This window comes from Mya arenaria, chromosome 12 (assembly GCF_026914265.1).
Source record: "Mya arenaria isolate MELC-2E11 chromosome 12, ASM2691426v1".
In the NCBI taxonomy this organism is placed as follows: Eukaryota; Metazoa; Mollusca; class Bivalvia; order Myida; family Myidae; genus Mya; species Mya arenaria.
The window spans coordinates 10,656,637-10,677,366 of record NC_069133.1 but is presented as its reverse complement, the minus strand read 5'-3'; the positions used below and the strand labels follow the sequence as shown (position 1 = coordinate 10,677,366).

Below are 20,730 nucleotides of genomic sequence, written 5' to 3'. Positions count from 1 at the left end.
AATATAATACAGACATTTCTTATTCGAGCCTGTTTTAAAACAAGTCATAAAACTTAGTAAAATAGTGAGTTTTGAAGTTTTTCTTGAACACATCTATATGCTCTGACTGCTTGATCTACGGTAGGGCAAAATATTAATTGAACACTAACCAAATAAGTTAATGTAGTGTTGTGTTAATACATGGGTTAGGCCTGAAAAAAATATGTCTGTTTCGGGTAACCCGACCCTACCTATAAAAATGCGCCGACCCTAACTAATTTTTCCGTTTCTGAGCAAAAAAATATTCGTTAGCGAATAGAGAGTTACGACGGGCGGATAAATGCAGATTTTTTTCAGAATTATTGTTTATATGATAAAACAAAGTCAGGCAATGACAGTATTGTAGGAAAGACTGCCATGTGCAAGAAAACACTCTGAACTTACGACAGATTTTGAAAAGAAAAAAAATTGGAAAGGTTACCCTAAACAAACAATTATTTTTTTGGCCTTAGAACATTTACAAGACACTTATAGCAATAAATCTATATTTGTATATGTGTGCAGTTATGTATGCACACTAAATACGCGCTAATTTAGAGGACGTTTAAGTGAGGATCTTTAAGGTTTATTGTATTTGTTTCAAAATACATGTTCTTTAAAACCATGTGATTTATGTCAGTATCCAGCTCACGGTCTGCTCTATTAATTGTAGGAAAAACAAGGTGTATGGATATTTCGCAATAATGGAATGATTTTAACTACCACTGACAATTGGATGTAGGTTTACCTTTGTTGTCGGCTAGCATTCAATATGAGGTAGGTGCATGTTTATAACTTTATAAACTTTATGCCTGCATTTCCCACTAATTTAATGATATTGATAAATGTGTTCATGCTGATACATGCCGTTAATTTTGAAATCATTCAGAAAAATAAACAGCCTTATACGATGCAGATTGAGTGGGGAAGCCAATATTGACAAATTTATACAATTTTTGCAAGGGTTGAATAAAAACCATGCGCAACATTTTTTGGTATGTTATGGTTATCAAAGATCTGTTGAAATTTCACTTGCATCCAAACCGAAATGCCTTTTGACTTAATCATACGTGATCTGAGAATATCGTGCTTGTACAGCTGATGGAAATGACCTCTAATGCATTGTCCGGACACTTTAAATACATTAAACGATGTAAAGACAGTGTATATTTTTCGAAACGTTTGAATGGGGAACTTGTTTCTTATACCCTGTTCGACTTTTGCTATTGTTCTCACACATTTTTATATTCCATAAATTGCCTTCATATGTATCAACCTAAGCAGTGCGTTTATTCTCATTTGCATTTAAGAATATTTTGAATAAGAAAGGAACTAGTTCCCTTATTTCTTAATCGAAACATGAAATAGGAATAAGAAAGTCACTTCGCTTATCTCTATGAACCTCAATGGAAATGACTCTTTTCAGTGGTTCAGCGGTTTACATTGCTGCTATGTCGTGTTCCGATTTTAGCAATATTGCCATTCTCATAATTACATTTGCTTATTCTTTTAAAGGCGCACAAGAAAGGTTTATGCAAGTTGTGATTTTTTAATTGTTATGCATAATCATGTTTTGCTCATTTGACCTTTAACGATCAAAACAACAACAACATATGATTTGTGTACAGATAAAAATAATATTACCTTTTTTAATTAATAGCTACGTGGCCACAAATGTCCAAGCTAAAATGGCGCCAAAATATCGCTCATATTTTTTATCTCTACATTAAAATAGAATTTTTGTTTTGCATTATCCTATATTGAGCGCCTTTAATGGGCAAACCTTTGATCATCTCATATGATGTGCTAAAGCGTAGCCGACACATGGACAAGGCAGTGTTCACTGTTAATGCAGATCCTACATGTATATATGCTGTTTGTTGGTAGCTTTGCTAGCCAGTGTTGCCCTTTGCCTATGTAGTCCGGAGCACAACCGGGGCGTGAACAAGGCATCAGACATGAAGGGCAGTGTTCAATGTCCGAACGAACTCGAATTTTACGGGTGCTGTATCTCGATAGCCTTTTTATAGCCAGTTGTTTTCCCGTTACCCTAGTTGACTTGGGTGTGGGAAAGGCATCGAACATGGTTACGTGCACTACTCCATCACCACGCGATGATTATTTTTATGAATTAAAGTCTGTGACCAACGAAGTATCTCCTACTGCACTTCATCGCTTGTGCTGGCAAGTGTTACACTAGAGAGCTGGGGTGTGACGATCAATGAACAAGACGAGAAAAGGAAAAGGCAGGGAACATGTGTCGTGCACTACACCATCCCTGAGCGATGCATGTATTCATATATTTATGTATGCGGTCAATTAAGTATCCCCCTATTGCCGTTCAGCGCTAGCCTTGCTGGCAACTGTTGCCTTGATGTGCTGGGGTGTGACCGGCGAAAGACATGACAGGGAACATGGTATCGTGCACAACATCACAGAGCGATTCTTGTTTTATTTAAAGTATGCGGTTAATATGGTATCTCCTATTGCAGTTCAGTGCTAGCCTTGCTGGCAAGTGTTGCCTTGATGGGCTGAGGTGTGACTAGCGATGGACATGACAGGGAACATGGTATCGTGCACAACATCACCGAGCGATTCTTGTTTTATTTAAAGTATGCGGTTAATATGGTATCTCCTATTGCAGTTCAGTGCTAGCCTTGCTGGCAAGTGTTGCCTTGATGGGCTGGGTGTGACTAGCGATGGACATGACAGGGAACAAGGTAGCGTTCACAACATAATCTCGGAGCGATGCTGCCCAAGTGATGAATGCTACCCCTCTCAGATGGACATGGCCGCCCTCAACCATGATATGAACGGGACCTGCTGTTGTCAAGCTACCCAGAGTACAGTAAACAGGCACATATGTACAACACCATTGAACAGAGGTAAACTGTTTACAATGCTCATATATGTACAACACCGTTAAACAGAGGTACACAGGTTATACTGTCCGTACATATGAATAACACCATTGAACTGTTTATAATGCCTTTATATGTACAACACCGTTGAACATTTGTCAACTGTTTATCATACCCTTATATGTACAACACCGTCGAACAGTTGTCAACTGTTTATAATGCCCTTATATGTACAACACCGTTGAACAGTTGTCAACTGTTTATAATGCCCTTATATGTAAAACACCGTTGAACAGAGGTCAACTGTTTATAATGCCCTTATATGTACAACACCGTTGAACAGAGGTCAACTGTTTATAATGCCCTTATATGTACATCACCGTTGAACAGAGGTCAACTGTTTATAATGCCCTTATATGTACAACACTGTTGAACAGAGGTCAACTGTTTATAATGCCCTAATATGTACGACACCGTTGAACAGAGGTCAACTGTTTATAATGCCCTAATATGTACAACACCGTTGAACAGAGGTCAACTGTTTATAATGCCCTAATATGTACAACACCGTTGAACAGAGGTCAACTGTTTATAATGCCCTTATATGTACAACACCGTTGAATTGAGGTCAACTGTTTATAATGCCCTAATATGTACAACACCGTTGAATAGAGGTCAACGGTTTATAATGCCCTTATATGTACAACACCGTTGCCCATTTCATGCACATATCACATAGCATATCTACAATATTTAACCCTTGAGCTCATTTTTCTGTTATTTGTAGACAGCATAATTTAGTCACGCTAGGAATGACCTTTGAAATTAGTTGTACATTGAGGGTACTAAGTCTGAAAATGCCGGTGCATTATTATATACAACCGACATCGATAAAATAATCATAAAAAAATCAACACATGAATGTTGTTTTTATGTTAATTACCCCACTTTTGTTAAGAACGAGTTTCACTTTTACATTTTATTTTTTGAACATTAAAGGCAAAGTCGTACAGCCAAATACAGAAACGGAAATGCCAAATAACGCTGTCCAAAATATAATACTGCTTAAAGAAACAAGAGATTTAGCATACCATTATTTCAGCCACTTCGGTTAGCGTTCTTACAATCCGTACTTCTCCGGTAATTTTCCATTAATTACCTTCATGATAATAACAATTAGTTTTTATATAGTTCAATCATGATACGGGCTATTTGCTCAGTCAAAAAACTCCTAAAAACTCCTTAAAAAGCTAAGGAACTTTCGAGAAAAAGGGAATACGTTTTACATGTACATTTAAAAACACGTATCTGATTAGGTAGCACTCAAAAAGTAGTCTACACGAACATGTACAAGTAGTGTAGCAGCCTATCGTGTATCTAACCTTATATCGTGTTATACACTCGACTAAGTTACCACCATGCATATATTCATGTACACAGGTACCCAAATTTGATCGCCGTGGTGAAGAACGCTGATGACATCCAGAAAGCGGTGCAGTTCGCCCGGAAATACAACTTACACGTGACAGTACGGAGCTCGGGACACGACTATGTGGGCCGCTCCACGTGGGAGGGAAGTTTCCTCGTAAGCCTGTCTGAGATGGACGAGATGGAGATAGACCTGAGCACGATGAGGAGCCCACATGGCACGGTTAAGGTGCAGACCGGGATACAATGGCAGGAGATATACGAGAAGGTTAGAACCGTGCAGTTTTACCATGTATTAAGTCTGATAGCTATTAGAAACATGCAGTTTGAGCATGGAATATATTTGGTGGTTTTAGAATCGTGCATTTTTTGCTATGCAATAAATCTAATAGATAAATTAACCACGCAGGTTTACCATGCAATACGTTCTCGTTATTTAAAGCGATGCAGTTTCTCCATGCAATAAGTTTTTGTAGATAATTTAATCATGCAGCTTTCAATGCAAAATGATATGGAGATTTGTAAAATACAGCTTTACCGTTCAAAATGCTTGGTGGACAACTGAACAATATGCATTATGATCTGTATATAATTGAACCATGCAGTTTTCAAATGCAATAACTTGCATAACTTGCAATAACCGTAAGGAGACTCGGATCGCAAGCAAATGGCCGTGAACGGTACGATGATTTGGATCAGACATATTTCACCGTGAGCAGTAAGGAGGCTTAGATCACACGCAGTTTACGGTAAACGTAAGAAGACTTGGATCAAGCATAGTTAGCCGTTAACCTTTAAAATACTCGGAGAATATACAGTTGAACGCGTACCGTCAATAAAGAGACTCGGATCACACGCAGTTGACCGTAAACCGAAATAAGACTCGGATCACACGGTGTTGTCCGTGAACCGTAAGGAAGCGCGGATCACACGCAGTTGTCAGTGAATCGTAAGGAAACTCGGATTACACGCAGTTGTCCGTGAACCGTGGGGAGACTTGGATCACACGCAGTTGTCCGTGAACCGTAATAAGACTCGGATCACACGCAGTTGACCGTGAGCCGTAAAGAGGCTCAGATTACACGCAGTTGGCCGTGAACCGTAAAGAGACTCGGATCACAGGCAGTTGTCCGTGAACCGTGAGGAGACATGGATCACACACAGTTGTCCGTGAACCGTAATGAGACACGGATCACACGCAGTTGGCCGTGAACCGTAACGAGACTTGGATCACAGGCAGTAGGCCGTGAACCGAATGGAGACTCTAATCACGCACAGTTGTCCGAGAACCCTAAGAAGACTCGAATCACGCGCAGTTGGCTGTTAAGCGTAAGGAGACTCGGATCAACCGCAGTTGATTGTGAACCGTAAGAAGACTCGAATCACACACAGTTAAAAGTGAACCATAAAGATACTCGGATCACACACAGTTATCCGTGAACCGCAAGAAGACTCGGATCACAGTCAGTTGACCATAAACCATGAGGAGGCTCGGATCACACGCAGTTGTCCGTGAACTGTAAGGAGACTCGGATCACACGCAGTTGTTCGTGAACCACGAGGAAGCTCGGATCTCACGCAGTTGTCCAACCCTGAACCATGTGAAGATACGGATCACACGTAGTTGTCCGTTTGCACAACTTACCAGGTGAGTTGCGCACTCTCCGTCAGCTATTTGAAACAAACATGAGACCGTTACCGTGGGTTTTCACAATAATATGGTTTGTCAATGCAGATATTTTGAAATGTGTTTCAGTTGAACACGCTTGGGCGTGTTGTGGTTGGCGGCAGCGCCCACACAGTGACCCCGGGGGGCTACATGCTCGGTGGTGGGCACAGCCCCGTGTCCCGTTCCCTTGGATACGCCGTTGACAACCTGCTAGAGGCTCAGGTACGGACTGCTTAGAAAGATCGTGCGAACCGAGTGCCTTTTACATAAAGTTATCTTATGAGTGTACTGCGTGTCAAAAGACCAATATCATGAGCATAAAATATTTTGACAACCTAACCAAACACATGCACGAAAACGCTTTTTGTTCAGGGAATAAATACTAAACAGAATGAAATTCGACACAGTGCAGTATTTATTCTTTAAGTAGTTATTTAATAATATTAAGTTTCTTTTTACATAGGTGGTGCTTGCTGACGGTTCGATCGCCACTGCGACGGAAAACAGGACGGTGATTGTCACCCTGGAAGGCGATATCATGTATCACGAGAACGGAGACCTGTTCTTGGCACTTAGGGGCGGCGGTGGGGGCACATTTTGAATTGCCGTCTACTTTGTTTACCGCCTGAACCCAATGCCGTCCCAGATGGTAGTTTTCAGTATGCTCGTCGCCATTGAAATGAACGTTTTGGGGTTAAACTTTTTCGAAGAGGTATTAGAAGTTGTTGAGCAGCTACTGGAGAAAATGCCGCCAACATGGGGTGGCTACTGGTTGCTTAACAACTTTCCGGGATCTTTCGAGGACCCCGGCTCCAAAGCCATGATCAATTACAAGGGTTTGCTAACATTCTTCTTTAACAAGTTTGCGCCCTGGGATGTATCCGAATATAAAGAATAAGAGCCTGCAGTCAACTGGGCAAGAAGCAAGTAAGTAGAAACACTTGTATCAGGAATAAGACACTAATGTTAATGAGCTGCGGCTCTGTTCACTTGCATTTATCTTTCTTTTATAGGAAAGAAATGTCAGTTTATACAAATCCCATTATGCGCGATCTAACAATCTGATACTATAGTCTGATAAATTATAGAATCTTGATTCTGTTTCCTGGATAGAAACAAGTTCTGGTGTCAGTTTTGAAAAGCCATGTGAAAGTACCTCTGTTGGTGATCGAACCCACTACCTCCTGTGTAAGAGGTGGACACCTACACCACTTAACCAATCTGACCATGTCGGGGATCGAGTCAACGGTTTCCTCTTTGAGGGGTGGATACCCATACCACTCAACCACTCACACCCTGTTGAAGATCGAACCCACTAGCTTCTGTATAAGAGGTGGACATAAATACCACTAAACCACTTTCACCCAGTAAGGGATTTAACCCACTCCCTGCTGTGTGAGTTGTGGACATAAAAACTACTAAACAACTCTCACCCTGTAAGGGATCGTACCTACACCCTCCTGTGTGAGGGGTGGACATAAATACTACTTAACCATTCTCACAATGTGAGGGATCGAACCTACTACTTCCTGTATGAGAGGTGGACACCTTTACCACTAAACCATTCTGACCCAGTTGGGGATCGAACCTACAACCTCCTGTGTGAGAGGTGGACATCTACACCACTTTACCACTCTGGCCATGTTGGGGATCGAGCACGCTACTTCCTCTTTGAGGGGTGGACACGCATACCATTAAACCACTCTAACCCTGTTAGGGATCGAACCCACGCCCTCCTGTGTGAGACGTGGACACGTACACCACTAAACCATTCTTTACCTATCTGGGATCGAGCTCACTTCTTCCAGTGTGAGCGATTAGTACCTTTACCACTTAACCATCCTGTCCCTGTTAGAGATCGACCTACTACCTCCTGTGTGAGGGATGGACACCTACACCACTCAACCATTCTCACACTGTGAGGGATCGAACCCATTACTTCCTGTGCAAGAGATGGACACATGTATCACTAAACCACTCTGATCCTATTAGGGATCGCACCCACAACCTTCTGTGTGAGAGAGGACACCTACACCACTAAACCACCCTCACCCTGTTAGGGATCGAACCCACTACCACTTGTATGAGATAAGGATACCCATACCACTAAACCACTCTCTCCCTTTTAGGGATCGAACCCACTACCTCTTGTGTGAGAGATTGACACATATACCAATAAACCACTTTCACCCTTTTAGGGATCGCACCCACTACTTCCTGTGTGAGAGATGGACACCTTTACCACTAAACCACTCTCACCCTTTTAGGGATCCACCAAATACCTCCTGTGAGAGATGGACACCTATACCACCAATCAACTCTCACCCTTTTAGGGATCGAACCCACTACCTCTTGTGTGAGGGATGAACACCTATACCACTAAACCACTCTCGTCCTGTCAGGAATCGAACCCACTACCTCCTGTGTGAGAGATGGACACCTATACCACTAAACCACTCTCGACCTGTCAGGGATCGAACCCACTTCCTTCTGTGTGAGAGGTGTACACCTATACCACTTAACCACTCTGGACCTGTCAGGGATTAAACCCACTACCTTCTGTGTGAGAGATGGCCACCTATACCACTAAATCACTCTCGACCTGTTAGGGGTCGAACCCACAACCTCCTGTGTGAGAGATGGACACCTATACCACTGAATCACTCTCGACCTGTCAGGGATCGAACCCACTACCTTCTGTGTGAGAGATAGACACCTATACCACTAAACCACTCTCGACCTGTCAGGGATCGAACCCACTACCTCCTGTGTGAGAGATGGACACCTATACCACTAAACCACTCTCACCCTTTTAGGGATCGAACCCATACCTCCTGTGTGAGAGATTGACACCTATACCACCAAAACCACTCTCACCCTATTGGGGATCGAACCCACTACCTCCTTTGTGAGAGATGGACACCTTTACCACTAAACCACTCTCGACCTGTTAGGGATGGAACCCACTACCTCATGTGTGAGAGGTTGACACCTATACCACTAAACCACTCTCACCCTATTAGGGATCGTACCCATGCCCTCCTGTGTGAGAGGTGGACACCTATACCATCAAATCGCCCTCACCCTGTTTGGGATCGAACCCATGCCCTCATGTCTGAAAGGTGGACACTATACCACTAAACCTCCCTCACCATGTTTGGTATCGAACCCACTACCTTCTGTGTGAGAGATGGACACCTATACCACTAAACCACTCTCACCCTATTAGAGATCGTACCCACGCCCTCCTGTGTGAGAGGTGGACACCTTTACCACTAAACCTTCCTCGCCGTGTTTGGGATCGAACCCACGCCCTCCTGTGTGGGTGGTGAACACCTAAACCATTTAACCACTCTCACTCTGTTAGGGATTGACCCCACTGCCTTCCGTATGAAAGGTGGACATTAATACCACTAAACCACTCTCACCAGGTAAGGGGTCTAACCCACACCCTCCTGTGTGAGGGTGGACATATATACCACTAAACCACTCTCACCCTGTTAGGGATCGTACCCACGCCCTCCTGTGCGAGAGGTGGACACTATACCACCAAATCGCCCTCACCCTGTTTGGGATCGAACCCATGCCCTGATGTGTGAAAGGTGGACACCTATACCACTAAACCTCCCTCACCCTGTTTTGGATCGGACCCACTACCCCCTGTGTGAGAGGTGGACACCTTTACAACTAAACCACTCTCATCCTGTTTGGGATAGAACCCACGCACTCCTGTGTGAGAGGTGAACACCTAAACCATTTAACCACTCTCACCCTGTTAGGGATTGACCCCACTGCCTTCCGGATGAAAGGTGGACATTAATACCACTTAACCACTCTCACCCAGTAGGGGATCTAACCCACACCATCCTGTGTGAGGGGTGGACATAAATACTTCTAAACCACTCTCACCCTGTTGGCGACTGTCTACCTGCAGCGTAAGAAGGGACACATTTACCACTCTAAACATCTCGTAGACATTGGATAATTTTCTTCTGCTATTTTATCGTTTATCATACCGGTTTCATATATTTAAATCAGTTTATGTACAGGTATGCTACCAGAACCATACAATCATTGAATGTATTTATTAGTATTGCGGTATAGGATTATTAAAGTACTATTAGGTATTCGACGCTCAGACGGGATAGGGAAAACATTGCAAAATTGTCAAATCTCGAGTTTTTTCTTAATCTTTGGTATTCACTTCGGGAAGATGTCATTTGACTCTGCGGGAATAAATTATCAAGATCAGCTTGAGTTTAGCCATAGGCAGCTTTCGTCTATTTCCTTGGGCCAGTCTATCCAGCCGGAAGACCGTAGCAGGAGACCGGAAGTACAACGTGGCAAGGAGCCGGTTTGCACATCTCGTGGCAGGGACTCGGAGACCTTGAATGAAAGAGACCCTGGAGCAAGTTACAGCGGAGATAAAGATAGGCCTGGGCCCTCGGGGGATAGAGAAGGAGATTTGTTTGGAGCTTTTGATTTATTCAGATCTTATTTTGACACGAAACTTTCAACATTAAAACAAGAGCTAACGAGTACAAGTTGCAAACAAAAGGAAAAAGATAACATTCCTTATTTCAAGAATACCTCCTGCAAAATTCAGTTTCAGTTCAATACTGACATTTCAAACTTGTTACACTTTATCGTGGATTCTGACAGCCTTGATTCAAATAAAGAAAAAGCTAAAGAAGCGCTAAGGAAAATTAAACATAGAAACAAACTTATTCGTTTGGCGGACAATTCCCCTGGGGGCTGGGCCACAGTCAAAGAATATGAAACCCCAGAATTGGGCTCTGATAGCGATGACGAGCGTAAAATCAAAAGGGCTGAAGCCAAGGCTGTCAGAAAACTTAAAAAGGGTAATCCTACAAATGCTGATTCTCTTTCTTTTTTCCCTGATCGTATGGAGCGGAGGCCAGCACCAGCGGCAACCTTTGGATACCCGGGACGTTCTTCCGGTGCGGGGCCCATCTTCCCCTCACGGCCCATGGCTACGGGCATGCGGGATCTTTTTCGGACTTACATTCCCTATCAGGACCAGTATCAACCCCAGCAACCCTATTCTAGAACGCCAGATAAAGTCATCTGCTTCGCATGTGGAAAGCGGGATCACTTCCGGCGCGAGTGCGAGTGGCAATCCAGATTTAACCAGTCAGCCAACCGTGATGTCAAGCCCACAGGAGCAAACTCAGCCACTTAATGATGAGTATTTATTCAATATGTGTAATCAATATCATTGTTTTGAGTTTTAATCTGATTCTCCCATCAAAACATCTTTGGTTAAAGGCAGCCTTAAAAACAATGTACACTATTGGAAGACTATTGGCACAAACCCTGATATAATAGATGTTATTGAAAACGGCTATAAAATTCCTTTCATTTCAATGCCGGAAACATCGTTTTCAAAAAATAATCAGTCAGCTCTTTCAAATATTGAATTTGTTAAAGAATCTATTGATGACATGTTGAAAAACGGTTTTATAGAACAAACAGATTTTCCACCTCATGTAGTCAGTCCTTTAAGTGTTTCTGTAAACAAATCGGGTAAGAAACGACTTATTTTAGATCTCAGAATAGTAAATAAATATATTTAGAAGGAAAAGATGACATTTGAAGATTGGAAAGTAGGAGTCGAATATTTTGAAAAAGACTCGTATTGTTACAAATTTGATTTGTCTAAAGGTTATTATCATATCGATATATTCCCAGAACATAAAACATTTCTGGGTTTCAGTTTAGAAGGAAAATACTACTGCTACTCTGTGGTTGCTTTCGGTTTGTCGAGCGCTCCTTTTATTTTCAGTAAGGCATTGCGTGAAATGGTTAAGTTCTGGAGATTCAACGGTATCAAAATTGTTATGTTTCTTGATAATGGGTGGGGGACCAACAAGAGTTGCGATTTAGCTACACGCGATGCAATATTTGTGAAAGATAGCCTCAATCAGGCAGGGCTTATTATAAATGATGAAAAGTCAGTCTGGTTACCGGTTTAAAATCTAGAGTGGATTGGCTTGTTGTGGAATAGCATTGACTACTCTATTAGCATTCCAGCACGTAGAATTGAAGATTTTAAAATGTTGCTTTTGGAATTTTTAAATTCTCTTCCTATTGTTTCTGCTAGGAGTTTAGCGAAGTGCACCGGGAAAGTAATTTCTATGATGCCGGTTATTGGCAATATTGCACGGCTCATGACTAGATTTATGTACATTCAAATTTGTTCAAGGACTAGTTGGGATTTCCCATTCAGTTAAGAAATAGACTGTCCGTGTATTTCTGAGATTAGATTCTGGCTCGAACATGTAGACAATTTAAATTACAGAAAATTGGGTAAATGCACTGCTGTAGATACGCTAAAAGTGTATTCTGATGCTAGTAGTTTCGCATGTGGAGCGCATATTGTCAATATGCCAGGTTTTGTATTTCACGACATGTGGCCAGAAGATGACAAGGATAAAAGTTCAACTTTCCGAGAAATGAAGGCTGTATTTTTGGCACTGAGAGCGTATGGACATTCTTTAGCAAATCATAAGGTGAAATGGTTCTCAGATTCTCATGTTTGTGTTCATGTTATCAAGGTTGGCAGCCCCATTTTAGAGTTACAGGAATTAGCTCTGAATGTGTTTAGACTTTGTTTACAAAACAAGATTGATCTCGATATTCAATGGGTCCCTAGGGATTTGAACCAGATTGCTGATGATATCAGTAAATATAGGAATACTGATGAATGGGAGGTTACACCTCAGTTTTTCGGGTATATGAATAGGATATGGGGACCGTTTACAGTGGACAGATTTGCTAATTATAGTAATAGGAAAATACATAGATTCAATTCTAAGTTTCATGATTTTGAAACTGAGGCAGTCGATGCATTCACACAGAATTGGGCCAGTGAAAATATTTGGTTAGTCCCGCCTATTTATCTAGTAAATAGAGCTGTATTTCATTTAATTGCTTGTTCTGCACATGGAACTTTAGTTGTTCTTAAATGGCCTAGCGCAGCATTTTGGCCAACTTTGTTAGAAGCAAACTGCCAGAAGAGAGATTTTGTATTGGGGGTTTTGGAGTTTGATAAATGGCAATCAATATTTGATAGCAGGAGTGATAGCGTATTTAGTTCTAGACGTTTCTCTAGCAAAGTTCTAGCTATTCGTCTGTAATGGCCAGTATTTTAATGTATACTAGACTGCAGAAGTAAGAAGTAAATTGTGCTTAGTTGTGTTTTGTTTAGCTTGTGTGATGCACACGATTATGAATTATGGAGAGGAAATGTATAACTTTTCGAGGAAAAGTATATCAAAGATAGTAATGACTATACATGACTCAGCATTGAGTTGGAGTTGTTTACACTGGTTATGCTTAATATTGTAAGCGTTTAATGCTCATGAAGGAAGCGAAAATATTTTAAATTTGTATTTGCTAATTGTAAGACAGCGTTTTCTGTATATATACCTTGATGTTTAAAAAGCACCGTTTATAAAGATCATGATCTTAATATCTATTTTGGCATAAAGGACGATGAAAAGTATAAGAAAGATAATTGTGAAAATACATGATATGGGTGTGTGTGGGTTGTTTCCCCTACGTTATCGGCATTAATTTCGATTAATCGGCCTGTCGAGCCGGAGTGCCCATTTGTACCTGGTACAAATGAAGTCGTGTACTGTACACGAAGATTATAAGAAATATGTTTTGAATGGTATATGTGTATGTGAAAGGAAAAGTTAATAATTATACACAAAAAGGTGTTATTATGTTATTACATTATACATTTGACAGATGCATTCAAGGTTGGACATTGGAGGAATTTTCACAAAGAATGTCTGCCCGATGATCTCAAAAAACATCATGGTAATTTACAAACGCTGGTGAAACTGCCAAAATCAGATAACACTTACAAACAATACAATTGTTATTTTAAATCGTTTTGCCAGTGGTGCAAAAAATATGAATTTAAACCGCTTCCAGCTTCCGATTATCATGTTGCACTTTTTCTTTCATCCATGAAAGATTCTTCACCGTCAGCGTCAAAAGTGAACGCCATTACTTATAGTATTTCGTGCGCTCATAAAGTTTCAGGGTTTTCTGACCCTTGTTATACAAATCTAGTAAGTTTTACCAAAAATGGTCTGTTGCGAGATTCTGGCAGGCCGATTCAGCAAAAATCTGAAATTTCTAAAGAAGATTTGCTTAAACTTATTGCTCATTTCGGAAATACAACCAATATCTTGGATTTAAGATTCATTTGCTTGTGTTTAGTAAGTTTTGCAGGTTTTTTTAGATTTAGTGAGCTTTCACATATTAAAAGGTCTGATCTTAAGATTTTTTCTGATTGTGCAGAAATTTTTATTTCTTCTAATAAAACAGATCAGTGCAAAGCTGGCGAAAAGGTGATCATTTCTAGAACAGGAAAATGTTCTTGTTCAGATTCTTTCCTTGAGAAATTTCTGTTTGAAGCAGAAGTTAATGATAAATCATGTGATTACATTTTTTGTAATATCAGATATTCTCGTAAATTGAATAAGGATATTCTTTGCCCGGAAAAACCTATTTCTTACAATAGAGCCAGGGAAATTTTGATAACAAATCTAAAAGCTGTCGGTATTGATAGTAAACAATATGGTTTACATTCGTTTCGTTCGGGTGGGGCAACAGCAGCGGTTGCAAATGGTGTATCAGAGAGATTGCTAAAAAAGCATGGACGTTGGAAGTCCGAGAGTGCTAAGGACAGATATGTTAGAGATTCGGTACAAGTCAAAATGAGTGTATCGAAAAATCTAGGAATTTAGATTATTCATTTTTTCTTTGTATTTGACAAGTATTGAAACTATTTCATTTATTTTGAAATCATGTTAAGGATGGTTTGTTTACAAATATGACGAGAATGGTATTTAGTGTATTGTAGAACGAATAATATTATACGAAGTATTCGTATGTTTATGTAAAAAGAATTCTTTTTCTTAGTCACTTGCAATGTATAATTTGTTTTGTTTTGTTTTAAAAAAACATATAGTAAAAGATTCCCCGTTCTTTTTCTTTCGATTAAAGTATCCCGTCTGTAGCACACCTACACATGTGTTCATTTTATTTTATTATCCTTAAGGTAAATAATAAATTATTTATGTTTGGCATGGAATATAATGAAATAGAAAACATAAATGTATTTATTATTATTGCGGTATAGGATTATTAAAGTACTATTAGGTATAGGTCTGGTTACTCGTGTGTAAATCAGGAGTTTTCCTCGAGCATTTACTGAACTGAATTGGTTATTCGACGCTCAGACGGGATAGAGAAAACATTGCAAAATTGTCAAATTTTCATTATCTATGAATGTATTCAGATACATATAATAATATATGTTAAACATTATTTCGAACCTTGTTTAAAATATATTTATATTTTCAGATTGGTATTTTTCTGTTACCATGGCAATGTGAGTATTGTTGAGTCTGAGAGTGGGTGCAGCAGTGGTTCCGGACACTTTACGACTGCTTTTAGCAGCGTGTTTTTCATTATGAAATATGTATAAGAACTGTGAAGCCAGAAGTAATAATTTACTGGAAGTTTGTTTTGGAACCATTTGCTTTGTATGTGAGTGTATCTTTGATTAAAGTATCCCGTCTGTAGCACACCTACACATGTGTTCATTTTATTTTATTATCCTTAAGGTAAATAATAAATTATTTATGTTTGGCATGGAATATAATGAAATAGAAAACATAATCATAAATAGACAAGTCGCGAAACTCGGTGTGTACTTTTACTTGAACGTGTAGCTGCACGTGCGTTGAGATTATTTTTTGACAAATTCCACTTTGATATAATCCACTTTACCCGTAGTATCGTATATGTCATGCTAGCCAACACAATGCACACATGGCTGGATGATGCATCCGCATAAGAAGTGATTTGCAACCTCTCTATTTCCTTATGTGATCGTGAATTGACGTGTAAATAACCATGTACTTCATATTAACGTAATGTTCCAACAAATACATGGCCAAAGTTATACTTCATCATCATGATGCCACCTTACCATTGTCAATTTCCATTTCTTATGTGTATTTGAACCTTTTATTCAAATGTTATTCTCCATTCATGGAATTATACTGAACCGACAGACCGTAGTTCCTTAATGTCCAGTTCGGCATGAATTTAAAATTATTTTTAACAGACAAGTACCATTCACCTTCACAAACAAGACGGATTTCTGGGACTACGAAAAAGACGTGAATGACCCGCCAATCGTGCGTACATATTTGGCGGGCACTTTGTTGCAGCCAGGACGGGTCGGAAAAGAATTCCGGGCCTTTATGGGGGAGCAGCTGTTTGTGGGGGTGGCCAGAGATTTGTGGATTGGTTGCACAGAGATTCTCTTGGGAGGTAAGCTGGACGACGGTGTTAAGCTTTGAGACAAACAAATTAGTGTTAGCAAATATGCCAGGAAAATATAGGTTGGAGGGGAAAATTTATTAAAAGTATTATATAGATAGAAAATATAGTTTTGATATACATAATTATCACTTTTTTGATTGTCATCGTAGACGACGTTCACCCTTTCTTATGTAATACGAAGTGAATTATTAATTAATAATTTAAAAATAGTAATCAAATGTCACACCTTTCTGATAGGTCACTTAGGCAATCGCAGCGCGGTAACTGTGTCATATAATGTCGGCTACATTCATCTTACAAGCAAAACCACGGAAGGTTCCTTAGAGAGCACACCCCTACATCCGGGCTATCGGTCGACAATGACGTCATTATCATGCGGAATTGCCCTGGCCGACGCCGAAAGCGGGGCCCCTCTCTTGAATCAGACGACCGGTAACAACGAGCTTATCGAATACTTCCAGACGTTTGCAAAAGGAATAAGAAATTAAGACTTATTTACTCAACACAGTTTGCCCTTTACCGGCCTTGTCCCCGTTATATGTATGACTGCGAGGTCGCGACCTATTGTCGCTATAGTCGAAGATATTTCTAATGTCAAGGTGTGCCATTTTTTATAGTAGATGTTACGCTTCGTGCACGAGAAGTGTGCGCATAAGATTCAGATTACCTTCAATGGTACTTTATATCTGTCGTTACACTCAAATTTTTTGCTAATGAAAAAAAAGTAATGGAACATTTATATCGTAGAAGTGACTCTGCGTGAAGCAAACGCGTATACGAATGACATACAAGATCAATTTATACTAGTGGGGTTGCAAATGCGACACAATCATACACATATATCACACAAATAAATATCTCACCGGCAAATATCACACACATAAATCACTCGCATAATTCACTCGCACAAATCACTCGCACAAATCACTCGCACAAATCACACGCATTAATTACACGCTGAAACCACTCTCAGAAATCACACGCAGAAATAGCACACACAAATCACACGCATGAATCACACACATTATTTATACGCATTAATGACATGCATAAATACTATGCCTCAATAGCATACACAAATAACACGCATAAGTTACACACACAACTCACACGCATAAGTTACACACACAACTCAAACGCATAAATCACACACATAAATTACACGCATAAATAACACACATAAATTGCACACAGAAATAGCACGCATAAATGGGACGCATTAATAACACACATGCATCATTCGCATAAATCACACGCATTAATAATACGCATAAATAACGCACATACATCACTCGCATAAATCACACGCATAAATAAAACGCATAACTAACGCACATACATCACTCGCATAAATAACACGCATAAATAACACGCATAAATAACACAAATACATCACTCGCAAAAACCACACGCATTAATAACACTCATAAATAACGCACATACATCACTCGCATAATTCACTCGCAAAAATAACACGCATAAATAACGCACATACTTCACTCGCATAAATCACACGCATTAATAACACGCATAAATAACGCACATACATCACTCGCATAAATCACTCGCATAAATAACACGCATAAATTACGCACATACATCACTCGCATAAATCACACGCATAAAACACGCACATACATCACTCGCATAAATCACACGCATAAAACACGCACATACATCACTCGCATAAATAACACGCATAAATAACACGCATAAATAACACACATACATCACTCGCAAAAACCACACGCATTAATAACACGCATAAATAACGCACATACATCACTCGCATAATTCACTCGCAAAAATAACACGCATAAATAACGCACATACTTCACTCGCATAAATCACACGCATTAATAACACGCATAAATAACGCACATACATCACTCGCATAAATCACTCGCATAAATAACACGCATAAATTACGCACATACATCACTCGCATAAATCACACGCATAAAACACGCACATACATCACTCGCATAAATCACACGCATAAAACACGCACATACATCACTCGCATAAATCACTCGCATAAATAACACGCATAAATAACGCACATACATCACTCTCATAAATCACTCGCATAAATAACACGCATTAATAACGCACATACATCACTCGCATAAATCACACGCATGAAACGCTTCCCTCTTCGTATCGTACATTTGAAATTTGTATAATACACACATACACATACATGAATGACGTATTGCACAAAAAGTATCAGTACTACTAGTGCTTGCAACCTCCCTAGAGTAATTATTACCATCACACTAAAAGTACCCCCTTTATTAAAATGTTATTAAACAGCATCAACAGACAAGTGTTACTTATCATCCACGTGTCTTATTTTGCAGTTTTGGGAGCGGCATGTACTTGAACGAGCCGTGGAAAGATAACCCATACTGGAAAGAGGACTTCTGGGGAACCGAGAATTACGAGCGTCTGTTGCTGATCAAGCGTCGTTACGACCCAGACAATTTATTCACGTGTCATCACTGTGTCGGTTCTGACGTGATGGATAAAACGAATCCCGGACCGGCAACGCCCGTGGGACACGCGTTCACGTGCCTGGCGTCGTGGAGTTTAGTTATCGTAACATATCTGGTGTCTCATTTCCTATTTTGAACATAGCGTGACAAAGACTTGTAATTCATATCGTGCCTTTTAAACGTCTTGTATGCAAGTTCTGTATACGAATATCTGCTATGATGTATCTCCTACCAGAAGCTAATGTGCTTACATGTTCACTACCCTCGCTAACGTTATTAACGTTCAAAACAACGTTGGCCATGCGCTTTGTCGAAGCTTGTCGGAGGTCATGGCGGATAGCAACATCGGCTTATACGCCTGGTCGTATCTGGACGCCGATTAGTCAATTGGTGATCGAGTGGTTGTTTTTATTGACAGGTCATGTCATGTTAATTATGGCGCTGTGGGACATGAATGCGTCAATTACTAAAACGTACCATTTGCATGCAAGGTAAACATAAAAGGCTAATATAAATAAGCTGATATTCCGTTCCATTTAATTGAATATTCAAAATATTTAAATGTATGTTCCGATGCGTCCACCGTTTTCATCAAATTGTATATCAGTTTGACTGTACACTGACTATAAAATTAATCGAAGCGGTGGTCTATACGTTCTGAAACTGAGGTCTTATTCTCAATATATCTATTATATATATGCAGAGTATCTGCTTCATTTTTTTAAAACATCGTTTGTATCTGTATAGCTGAAATATATGAGAATCATGACATATCACTTACTAATAAATATGTTGTGTATGTTAATTTTCTTATCTTCAACACCAAGTCAGTTTGTTTCTGTATTAAGCCCAGTAGTGTATGATATATCAGTTTAAAAGTACATTGAATATATGATTAATCGATTCGGTGGTATATGAAGGATTTATTCTTATTTTTCGACCGCGATTTTGAAAATCCATGAAGCGCGCTAGCCCTTCCCGTAAAAAATGCGGCTGTTTATTTTTGTATTCCGATTTCACCTTTTGCAGAACTCCCTGGGTTAAGTCCTATCATATCATATCATATTTTTGGCGCTTTAAAAATAATACATGATACCTTAACACGATAGGATTTTGTTCAAAATCACCAATTGTCTGAAGCAATAACTGATACATAACTTTGTATCAGAAAGGTGAGTGTGTGTCGACATATTCCTGTCGTAGTAATAACGAATATAACGGAGTAGGGCGCTCGATTTCGAGAAATAAAATAAGTGCATTTTAAAAGCAAAATATATTTTTATTTCTCCAAGATGTGCACGGAATATTTATTAATTAACCCTTAATTCGCTGCCTCTTTTGTTGCTGCGATTGGTGTGATTAGGTCCCGAAAGTCAAACAGTGGTCTTGAAAAAGACAAATTGAACGAGTACAGTCAAGAAATATTTAAATGTTTAGGATCTAATGACACAATTCACTACAACAACAAAAATGATTTCAGGGTTTAAATAATAAGTTTTCCGTGCAAAGCATTTTTGTTAAGATGATTGAAGAATTTTACACATTTTTCTTCACGAATTTGAACGTATCTGCTCAATTATAGCCGTGAACACAACGGCTTGATTTTCCATCGTGATATATTACACTTATCGTGTGCGAACAATGACCGCTTAACTTATCAACAAATGATAAACAGAGATTGATGACAAAAGATAAAAAAGTTATTAAATCAAAATAATGAAATCAAGCGGTGAACTACCAGAACTTGACATGTGCTAATCCGACACTGTCTAGTAAAACTGACCTATAAAAGAGGCGTTTGGACATTTCGGATGAATATGTTTATCGTATAGAATCCCCCCCACACACACACACATGG

General features: G+C 39.7%; 1 pseudogene; it reads left to right on the top strand.

Moving 5' to 3' along the window:
- Positions 1-2,632: 2,632 nt before the first annotated feature.
- LOC128210437 (uncharacterized) lies at positions 2,633-19,663 on the top strand (annotated as a pseudogene).
- The last annotated feature ends 1,067 nt before the right edge of the window (positions 19,664-20,730 follow it).